General features: G+C 37.0%; 1 pseudogene; it reads left to right on the forward strand.

Moving 5' to 3' along the window:
• Window positions 1-2,726: 2,726 nt before the first annotated feature.
• LOC137251754 (calcyphosin-like protein pseudogene) lies at window positions 2,727-3,759 on the forward strand (annotated as a pseudogene).
• Window positions 3,760-12,131: the final 8,372 nt, after the last annotated feature.

A 12,131-nucleotide genomic window follows, 5' to 3' on the forward strand; every position in this document is an offset into this window, starting at 1 on the left:
AACATTCACAACATACTCAGATTTTGGAGCACACGTAAAAGAGATTTCGTTTCGGAAGAAATTTGTGAAAAGTTATTCCCGTAGATACAGAACCCCATAAACTTCAATAACAGCACTGTTAACAATTCTATTACCTAGTTAAATATAATCAGGTGCCGTTATTGCACAGTTGAAACTTTTGAGATGTTTGATTTTAAATCAGAGGCTTGGGGCTAGATTCAGTATGTGAGTTTTTCAAAAATTACACTTATTGATTCTTGGCTCTGGTTTTAAATTTCAACGTTAAGGGGAAAAATTAAGCATCTATAATAATAGCATTAACAAAACTGCTTCGAAGAATTGCTTGGTTTCATTTATGATTTACTGAGTTTGCCACATAGTTCGGCGTAGAACGCAGATTTTTTATCCGTTTTTAATAAAACCTAACTGCGCTATACATTTTATTTCATTGCGTTTTTATTGCTGGAAGTAAGAGCTTTGTCAGCAAATCTTTATTGAAAACCTTTGGTTGGTAAAAGACATAGAAGTGCGAGAATGTAATACATAACAGTACACTTTATTATTGTTTGTGCAGTTTAAATTAAAGCAAAGCCTTATATTCGCTATGTTTAGTAAAATTTTGTATAGGAAACCATGCAATAATCCTAAAATTTTATATTTTACAACAAATACGCCACTCTTGTTAATTGCCGAACTGATTGTGTCTCAATAAAATAAAACACAAGTTTGGTCCTTTTTCTTGATATTTAGTTCTTTTTGTTGATGAATTTATGGCCCAAATCAGAACATGGTTTGGTAACCGTGGTAGGGATGTGCATGCATTGCTCAGTTTGTCTTTTAAAGCCGGTAGTAGTGATGGGCAATACAGCGATTTTGACCTATCAGTGAAAATAGTGATGACGATTTTTGAATCGCGGCTCTTTTTTATAGCTATAGCGGTCCCTTTAGTTTATTTTTAGTAAGCGAATATACAATTTGTATTCTTGGATATAAAAAAGGAGTGTTTAAGTTTGTTTACCGGAGTAGATTGAATCTTCTACATTAATTTAGTTTAGTATACAGAATATATGAACCAAAATTGGAATAAAAAGAAAAAAATAATTATATTTTATTGTAAACTGATGTAATGTGAAATTCTAATTTTCTAAGATATTATGATACAATATTATTAACTAGCTGACGACATTGTGTTCAGTCTCGTAACACTCAATGAGATGATAGTGCGGAAATAGATGTATATGCATCTTTGTTTTATAAATTTTGTTAATTGGAAATGCTTGGATTTTTAAATGTAAGATGAATCAACCCGAAATAAATCTGTATATGTAACACCATAAAAATGTGATTTATTTACTATTATTTTTATACTACACCGATGTATTCAGAAATACTCCGTATGAATTTATTCTGAAAGTTGTATTTGGTTGCATAATGTTTTTATAGTAAAGTGAATTAATTTTTAATGAAAAATACTTAATGATAATGAATAAATAATAATAAATAAATATAATATGACAAAACTTGAATTGCATTCTCCCAAAAAACTAAAATTTTGAGTTGCATCTGTTTACAGTAAGACGAGTGATATATATTTCTATAATTCTTTTATTTTTCCATCAAAACAAAAATTTTATAAAACTGCTAACGGCTACTGCCTAGAAGTATTAACTCAGGAATTACACAAGCAACCAATCTTAGACCAAGTCTAAAGACTCAGGTGTATTTGGCATCATGTGTAATTAAAAACAAAAAAATTCAGTTATTTAATTTCTTGCATGCATTTCATTTATGGGCTCATAAAATTGGCACATTTAACTTCTTTTTTTACTATAATTTACCGTCATCTTTCACTCGGTATTAAAACGGATTTTTAATAAATTAATACAAACAAATTTTCGCGGCCAACCAGATCAAAACGTCGTTTATAAAAATATCAATTCAAAATAACATCGCCTGAAAGAGCAAACTAGCTAAAAGTAAACATAACCGAGTGAAGAAATACCGCTTCATGAAGAAATATCGCTATTGGCGAAATACTGCCAGAGGCAGCAAGAATCGAATGAAGGAAAATCGCCAATCACTAGCCGTGTTTTTTTACACGCGTACACGTTTACGTTTGCGCGTAAAAAAACTCTTATCCTCGCTTAGATAATGCTTAGGAAACATATCTAGCGGTAGTGGTTAAATAACTAGCTACAGAACAGGGTGTACCTAAAATCAGAGACGCAAATCTCTGGTGGCCAAAATCATGGCGCAACGATACAAGGTGGCAGCATGGAACAGCTGATTATAAACTTTTTTTATTTGATTTGATACATCAACTTCCGGCGCAGTACGATTTTCACATTTGTCCATCGAATTTACAAAAACAAAGTACATGCAATTTTTATTTATGTTTGTAGGTATGTCACCATGCTGCCACCTTGTATCATTCCGCTATGGCCAAAATGTATAACATATAGCTGAACCAGTTGCGATGAATAATGGATACACACAATTTTTAGAGGTGAAACATAGACACATATTTCAAATAAATAAATATATAAAAAAAATAATGCGTATTGAAATTTAGTAGGACAAATTTTATGCGCAGCAATTTCAGGTGTATTTAGAGTTTGACACTTAGCAGTCCATATAAAGTTTAAGAGTAAACGTCAATAGATGTTAAAAAAATACGGCTACTATTAGCGATTTTTCATTCGCGGCGATGCAATAACCAATAGTGAAATATAGTCCATCACTAGCCGGTAGAGTGACAAATTTTGCTATTACGTTTTAGAACGTAAAAAAATTTCCATTTAGTGGTGATTAATTTAGATTTTTATAGCTTATTGTGGTTTGAATAAATAATACTTATTTGTTTTGTAAAGCTCTTGGGCCGTTTTGTGGTAAAGTGAATTCAATTTAAAGTTTGAACAAATCGATAAAATTGTGTGAACAAAATGTCTGACCATCATTCAAATCAAGACCTTTATACATTGGAAGCCTATTTGGTTAATAAGTCGGTACGAGAATTGGAAAATGGTAAAGAGAAAGATCCAATTATGAAATTACGTTTGTTATGTTTGAGTCGTGGAGCCAATGGCATACTCCGTATGAGCAGAATTTTTCGAAATATCGACTATGATGGCAGCAAAGTGCTAAATGAAGAAGAATTCGACGCTGGCATACGTAAAATGGGCTTAGATTTAACCGATGACGAAATTAAGGAGATGTTTCGAAGTTTCGATGAAGATGGCAGCGGTTCCATTAATATGACTGAGTTGCTATTGAAATTGCAGCCACCAATTCCACAACGTCGTCTAGACATCATCCATCAAGCATTTGCCAAGATGGACAAAACTGGTGATGGGGTTATAACTGTGGGTGACCTGAAAAATGTCTATTCGGTGAAGGAGTTTTCTAAATATCAGAGTGGCGAATTGAGTAAAGATGAGATATTGACGGAATTTCTTAAAAATTTTGAAGGTGTGCATGGTAATTTGGATGGAAAGATTACCAAGGAGGAATTTGAGAACTACTACGCTACAATTAGCGCATCGATTGATAAAGATATGTATTTTGATTTGTTGATGCGGCAAGCTTATACTTTGTAAACTTTTTTGCTGAAGTTCCTTGCAGCTACCTGGACTGCATTCATATTTTCGTAATATTAAATATTTGTCCTTATTAGTTTAGTAATTACTTTTTGTGTGTCTTATTTATGTTGTGAGAATGTTGAATTACTCGAAAATATAGATATCTTCATCTTCATTAAAACATTTTTCTCTGAACCTGCAAAGCAAGTGGGCGAAGGGGCGTCTACTGATATGTATATGAATGTTATTCGTGCTTTGTGCAAGGATGCATCGGAGAAGGAAAACGTTTGAAAATTTTATATTTGTGAGCGCAAGTTTGTGATTCGTTATTGAGAGAATGTATCCATGAACTCCATTGCGTATCTTCTCACACTAGAGAGAGCCTTGGTTGGATATGCTCTAGCCTGCGTGGCAAGCAAATTTATTGCCCCTATTACCGTTTACAACTCAACTCTGGTTGGGTTGAAATTTCGCAATTTGGTATTACAGATTACAACTCAACCTGTCAAAAAAAATGCCGGTTGAGTTGTCTTGTCTAACAACTTTTTGTGGCATTACCGTTTACAACCTTATGTTGGTGTAGTTGTCAAAGACGTCAAAATCTTACAACTGGTTACTAGCAGTTGTCTCATACAATTTTCACAGTTGTTTTGAAAAAATGTAACGTTTTAGAAGACGGTTCACCACCTAATTTTTAACAAAAATTTTCAAAGTTAGTATCAAAAGACACGTTTCGCCCTCCAATTTTAGGATCCGAAAACAAAAATTAAAAATATCATATCATTTCGGTTCAAATTGTCATGTGGTTGTTGTATTTTGCCAGATTTTTTGTACACACTAATACAGAAAGGCGTTGGACCCACCCAGGGTTATTTTTACAAATCGCGGCCAAAGGCCGCCAACACAGAAAGATCTTCTGTGCAAAAAAACTGTGGATCGGGCCTCCTATTTCAGACCCTCTCGGGCCATTTTGTGTTTTTTTTTTAATATTTTGCGACAGAAATACAATTTTTAATTTCCGCTTTCGAATCCTAAAAACGGAGATCGAAACGCGTCTTTTGATACCACCTTTGATAAGAGTTAGATGGTGCACGGGCTCATAAAACGTTACCACAAAATAGACAAAAACAATTTAAAGCCGGTAGTTGCACATTTTTTAATCAAACAATAATCAACAATTTTGTACACATTTATAGAAAAAACAACGTTTAAACGAAGGATTACATTGAATAACTGTTTTACATTATGGAGCGACATTCCGAAGTTGGACGAGGCTGGCCGCAGTTCCATTCGTCAGTCCCATTGATACTAATCACTACTCCTGGGAATCCTGTTTTAGAGTAAAATACAATTTTTGCTGTTTGGGTTTTAATCCACTTCGCACAAATATGCTCCTCAATAATATCTAAAACCTCTTTGACAACTATAGATGTTGTAGGTTGTGCCAGTCCAACACTAAAATCATTTCCACAGCATTTTTGATAGCTACCGTCAGCAAGGAATCGGAGTGTAGCGCATAATTTTAAAATAGGAGGTACAGCCGTCCCTCGAACGCGTTTGCGGAAATGGCCCTTCATTTCGTTTAGTAAGGAGCAAAATGCTTTCTTACTTAACCAAAAATAGCTTACAAACCTGCAAAATAACTACATTAGAATTTTATCAATTATTACTTGAACGTTTTCTTACTTGGTGCTTGGTAATTCCAAGGGATTAGAGTGATCGCGTAAATGTTTTCTTATTCGCTGCATATCAATTTTCTCACCATTATTTTCATCATCATAAAATAAATCTATGCTAATATCCATTTTACTATTAATAAAAAAATCACTTGCAAATTCTTAAATTTTAGCCACAAATTGATCAGCTGTTCATTTATCTGTCAAATCATCACTTTCTTAGCTTGGCAGCACCAATTCAACTTCAACTGAAATAAGTTGTAATTCGTAATACCAAACAGGAGTTGAGTTGTCTGAAAGTTGAGTTGTTTTAATTACAACCCAACTAAGTTGAGTTGTTTACCGTAATAGGCCCTTATATATGGAAATTTTGTGCAGTTTAACATATTTTTCCAAAAATACCTTCAATGTTATTGAATTTTCTTTAAAATTTGTTTTGCTGTGCAGGTGTTGAAATCTTATTAGGTACTTTCACAACTAAAACTGCTGTTGGTGGGCTATAAATATTTGGTAATAGTCTAGTTGAGGGGTCGACTGCTAATACGCTACCAAAAATATTGAGAGATGTGTCAAACGACGCGTCTTGACATCAGTATTAATAATCCGAAGGCGGAAAATAAAAATTTTAACGCGTTCAAAAGATATTAACGAAAAACCGAAAAAAGACCCGCGGGCACCTCCGAAACCGGGGGTCGGATCCATAGTATTTTTGCGCAGAACACCTTTCTGCGTTGGAGGCCTTCGGCCGCGATTATAAAAAATAACCCTGGGCTACGACATGCCAAGTCCGGGTGTGTGGTATAACCGTGGCTACCGCCACGGTGATGCACAATTTTTTTTGTGGGTACGAACACAACAACCACATGGAAATCGTCAACTTCAACTGAAAATATCTCCGGACAGAGATAACATTTTTCTTTTCCGCCTTCGGATTATTGTTCTCGAGATTAATACGCGTCTTTTGACACCTCACTCGATATTTTTGGTAGCGTATTAGCAGTCGACCCCTCAACTAGACTATTACCCAAATATCTCCGGACATAGATAAAATGTTTCTTTTCCGCCATCGGATTATTGTTCTCGAGATTAATACGCGTCTTTTGACACCTCTCTCGATATTTTTGGTAGCGTATTAGCAGTCGACCCCTCAACTAGACTATTACCAAAATTTTATCTCCGTCCGGAGATATTTGCAGTTGTAGTTGGCGATTTTCATGTGGTTGTTGTAATGTTGGAGTACCCACAAAAAAAATTGTGAACATAAGTGTTTTGCGCGGATATAGTTTTGGTCAATACAGGTTTACAAGTATGATATGTATGAGAAGGAAACAATTCCTTTCTCTTTCTAACACACTGCCGTTTGACACTTTGGTCAGTGTGAAACTAGTGTGGAGCTCAGTGGAACCTGCGTGGAACATACGTTTGACATTGAACGAAGTGTCAAAATTACCGGGGTTGCTGTCGTGGAATAGACGAAGGGAAACAAAAAAAGGAGTGGAATATCAGATATGGGTTGCCGTGATGGTAAATTTTTTTTTACGAATTTAGTATGAAAATGTATTGCACCTATATGCGTCCTACAGAAAATTATACAAAAGTCTTGAATTGGGGTATCTGAGGACACGTAGTTATTGCAGCATTAAGAATAGAAACACGAGTGCTAAGTTTTTCTACCCGTTCAAAAGTTCTCCGCTAAAAACAGTTTGAAACCGAGGTCGACTGCAATAACCCGTCCAAAAATGTGGAAAGAGAAATGAAAAGACGCGTTTTGTCCTGTTATCTATAGTTTATAGGCGAAAAAGTATTCTAATTATTGGAAGCGAGGCAAAAAAGTGTCTATTAATACCTCCCTCGACGGTTTTGGTCGTGTTTTAGCAATCGTCCCCGGTAATAAAGTATCACAATTTGTTAATTAAAATTGTCCAAAATATATGGATTCTAAAGAGGGATGTAATTAAGTGCTCGTTTGAAAGTAAATAAGAATATTTCTTTGTAATTTTGCAATAAAAATTTTACACAGTTTTCGCTACTACACTTTTCTTGGACCTAAGAAGTACAACAGTGCCAAATAGCATCCACACAAAAAACTAACAAGAACAAGCATTTTATCAGGTGAGCGTGGCTGTGTATGTGCGCGCTGCTACATATCCTACTTGTAGACCTGTACTATGGTTTTGGTCTCCAAACAGGTGTATTTTTTATAAGCGCGACCGAAGGCCGCCAACTACCCGAGCGGGTTAGGGGATCAGAATATACCCGCGGTAGGTATGCCTGTCGTAAGAGGCGACTAAAATACCAGATTCAAAGGGCTGTGTAGCGCAACCTTTTAGGTTGCCAGCGCAATATATAGCTTCCCCAATCCCAATTGTCAACCTCACCTATCCGCGGCGAATCCTGTTTCACTAACAGACGAGGCTCTGGCGACCCCAAGCTCCTCATGGAACTTGGTGGTAGGGAGGGAGGGAATGGCCTGAAGATTTAATGTGGCCACATAAATCGTTCCCGAGATGGTCGGGCTAACACCTTAATGGTGCTATGGTACCGGTGCGTACCGGATTTGTATCCGGCAAAGGACCATCACATCGATAACACTCCCCAAAGCCTTCGGGGAGCAACCTTATCGCTACAACAACAACAACAACAAGGCCGCCAACGAAGAAGTGGGTAGTCGACCCCTCAACTAGACTATTACCCGCGGCCGAAGGCCGCCAATGCAGAAAGGTGTTCTGCGAAAAAATACTATGGATCCCACCCCCGTTTTCGGAGCACGCCAGGGCCATTTTTCGGTTTTTTGGAAATAACTTGAAATTTTGAATTTCCGCTCTTGGATTCGTGGTTCTGGGTTCAAACCGCGGCTTGTGACACCTCTCCTGATATTTTTGGTCGAGTTTTAGCAGTTGTGAGGTAAAGTAAACAATTACCATATGTGTACAAATGTGTATACATACAAGATTTCACCATATTTAAAAGAAAAAACAGGGAGAGTAAACAACTTGAAGAAAATAAATAGTTTAAATGTTGATAAAATAACTTTCACTGTTAGGGAAAAGGGAATGTGGACCACCACCCAATCAACAAAATAGATGTTTTATATTAGTGCTGCCACCTCTCACAAAGTGGATCCAGATCGTTCCAATGAGATTTGATCATGAGCCAGAACTCGATAACTAAATGAAACGCTCCTAATATGTAGGGTAAGTACCAAGATGTTTTTAATACCTTTGTCTGGCACTAATTAGCAAAGGAAACGATGTGAACTTTCTCTCGTTAGAAGAAAATTTCAATTTGGTAAACTAAAAAAAGTTGAAAAATTAAAATGAAACCCCTTATTGTGAAAACCCTTATTTCATTCTGTGTTGATTTTCCGTTTCCCTAGTAGTATACCATGGTAACCATAGTTGGGCACTGAGCACTAAATTTTCAATTCCTCAACAATTATTTTTTTTACTACCACTGAAAATTTAGTTGCGGAGCTCCATGTTCTATTCCAACTTGGCAACGGCATCCGCCAATCATAGTGGTAGTGGAGTTACAAATTTGGTGCACTGTGCCAAACTATAGCATATACTACGTATGTCTGTGACCAAAAATTCTATACCAAGAAGGTATAGATTCATGTTAACAATTTCTTATTGGCATGCTATTGATATATTATCGAAGGCTATCAGCGCTTTATCGAAGGCTATCGAAAAATTATCGATTTATTATCAATAAGATATCGACATGATATGGAAAAGTAGTAGATTTCCTATCGGTGTGTTGCCAGTTTTTAATCGGTGTGCTATGGCTTTTCTACCCTGCAAAAACGCTCTCGTCATTCCACGTCATTGGCCTAGTCATTTTACGGTCATAGGTTATATTCATATTCTCATTTGCATGGGCGTGATTAGGTTTTGTGACCAAATTTTTTGTAGGGTATCGACGGCTCGTCGGTTTGTTATGAAACAGATACCGATAAAACTTCAATATAAAATTGATGACACAACTGTAATACTATTTTCACACAGACGGCTTATTGAATAATAAAGGCAGTTTTCTACATGACGCTTATTGGGCTCAATTTTCCCTACAAAATTCGAATCTATAATTATTTCATTAGTAGCTAATCGAATGCCTAATGAAGTCAAAAGCACAATGCAACTCTGTTGGCCGCGTTACGCTCCTTAGTTTTTGGTGTGTTCAGTGCTTAAAAATGTCATTTGTCAAAGTAAATGTCATTGTCTGCATGGCGGAACGATACAAGGTGGCCGCATCGAACAGCTGATTATAACCTTTTTTATTTGATTTGATACATCAACTACCGGCGCAATACGATTTTGACATTTGTCCATCGAATTTACAAGTACATGGAATTTTTTTTGTTTGTAGGTATGTCACCATGCTGCCACCTTGTATCGTTCCGCCATGATTATCTGTCATATAACATTGTCATTTAATTCGATCGATATTTCATCCTTCATACTAATCGAGCAGTTACTTCTGTGTGAAAGCAAAAAATTTACGATTTCATTAGAAGGTGAGATGAGATCATTAAGTTTCTGTGTGAAAACAGTATAACTCACTTATAACCAACCGATAACTTGACGATAATTTCGCTTTCTATAATAAGCCGATAATGTAATTTGTCGGTATCGATTGTTACCAATAAGAAACAGACGAAGCTTTAAGCTGGAGTCATTGGTGCCGTTTGTCGTATCGCTGTAGTCGTATCCCTAACGTAATCAGCTGTTTATCGTTACGACGGTGAACCAAAACCCAATTGGTTGGCTATGAGACGGTTACGACCCATGGTTCAATTATGTCCAGGTTGGCTCATCTCATCAGCTGATTTTATTAATGTCATTGCATGGTCGAAGGGATTGTCAAAAGGAGATGGCAAACTCAAAATGAAACCAACACATTGGCAACATTTTACTTACACATACAAAAACTGCTAAGTTTTATGTTTCCATTCCATACCATTCGCACCAACACCAATACACAGATTTTGACTATTTGAACAGACATATTTTGTTGCTTTACAGATGAGCCAACCTGTATATAGTTGAACCATGGTTACGACCTTAGCGGCACCAATAATCGATTGCATTGATCTCATAAGGTTGGTCGAATCAGCTGTTAAAAGGTTACTGATACGGTTACCGATAAAGCACCAATGTCTCCAGCTTTGTCGTACGAAGCACGTTTGACCGAACTCTGAAGCACGTAGGAATCAATGTGTGCGTCTGTGTACATGTACATAACATATTTGTGTGTGTATTGTTTACAGATAAGCACTGTTGCCATTGACCATTTTGCAACAACAACAACCATTTTGCATGCATGCTTATGGAAACATCAACTTTTTCCAATTTAATTTTTGATATTGTAAAAGGCCTGAATACATATTAAATAAGTATAAATAGATAAAATATTTATAATCAGCACTTTTACATAATTATTTCGAATTATTTTCACAATTTTTCAAACTTTAATTTGGTGTTTTTGCATAAAACTGCAAACGGTCAAAAATTAGGGCACACAAGTTTACTAGGCAACTCTGTCTAGTGAGAGAGCGATCAGCTGACACGTTCTTACGGAAAAAATCTAAATTGTTTTGATTTCTACGTTCCGGGCTGCGTACGTACGGGCGTTGCACGTCGGTGAGTTTTCGTTTACATTGCACACTCATAAGATAGATCGTCTCAGCTGACACGTTTTGGTACGTACGTTCGTGAGTAACTGCCGCATAATGCTTGTCAACCACGTCGGCCCCGATCAAATAGACCAGCTGTCAAGCGAAAAATCTAAAAATTTAGATTTTCATCAACGCGAAGCCGACAACAAATACGTGTGAGCACGACATCGCCAGATACGCACACAACTACTCGTTGCTATGGTAACCATCAAGCAAATTTGTGCGTTGCCCGGCAGCTTTGGATTCATTTCAAAAAACGCGAGTACTCTATAAATAATGTATGGAATACTCCTTTGGGAGTATAGGACTGCTCCAAATCTAATCTGTATTCATACAAAAAATGTGCTCCAATTAACATTGCGATGTCCTAGGAGAGGAGTAGGTGATCCCACTCTCGCTTTGTTTGTGAGTATTCCATAGAGTACATACGTGAGAGTACTTTCCAAAGTACTTTCACTGTTGTACTCCATGGAGCACCCACAGAGGATCATATGCCAAAGTACTAAAGAGGAATTTGTCAGAAAGAAGGGTGGCGAGAAGGGGTGCGGGAATAAAGGCAAGAAGGCGGAAGAGAGGAAAAACTTCTAGAATAGAGAAAATTTTACAGCTAAAAAAGAGTTATATCAGAATATCCCAGCGGGTTAGGTGGTCAAAATATACCCGCGGTAGGTATGCCTGTCGTAAGAGGCGACTAAAATACCAGATTCAAGGGGCGATGTAGCGCAACCCTTTCAGGTTGCCAGCCCAATATATAGCTTCTCTAAACCCAATTGTCAACCTCAAATATCCGTGGCGAATCCTGTTTTATTAACAGCCGAGGCTCTGGCGACCCCAAGCTCCTCTTGGAACTTGGTGGTAGGGAGGGAGGGATGGCCTCAAGGTTTAATGTGGCCACATAAATCGTTCCCGAGATGGTCGGGCTAGTACCTTAATGGTGCTGTGTTACCGGAGCGTACCGGATCTGTATCGGGCAAAGGACCATCACATCGATAACACTCGCCAAAGCCTTCGGGGAGTAACCTTATCGCTACAACAACAACAAAAACAACAACAACAACAACAACAACAACAACAGTTATATCAGAACAATGTCTGCCGGGTGTGCATTTTCATTTTATCGCTTACTTAATTTTTTGCTGTGTAAATCCCAACGCTCACGAAGGAGTTTCGTGTCGCATGCATTTTCTCTAAAGCAATAAT

This window comes from Eurosta solidaginis, chromosome 5 (assembly GCF_040869045.1).
Source record: "Eurosta solidaginis isolate ZX-2024a chromosome 5, ASM4086904v1, whole genome shotgun sequence".
Lineage (NCBI taxonomy): Eukaryota > Metazoa > Arthropoda > Insecta > Diptera > Tephritidae > Eurosta > Eurosta solidaginis.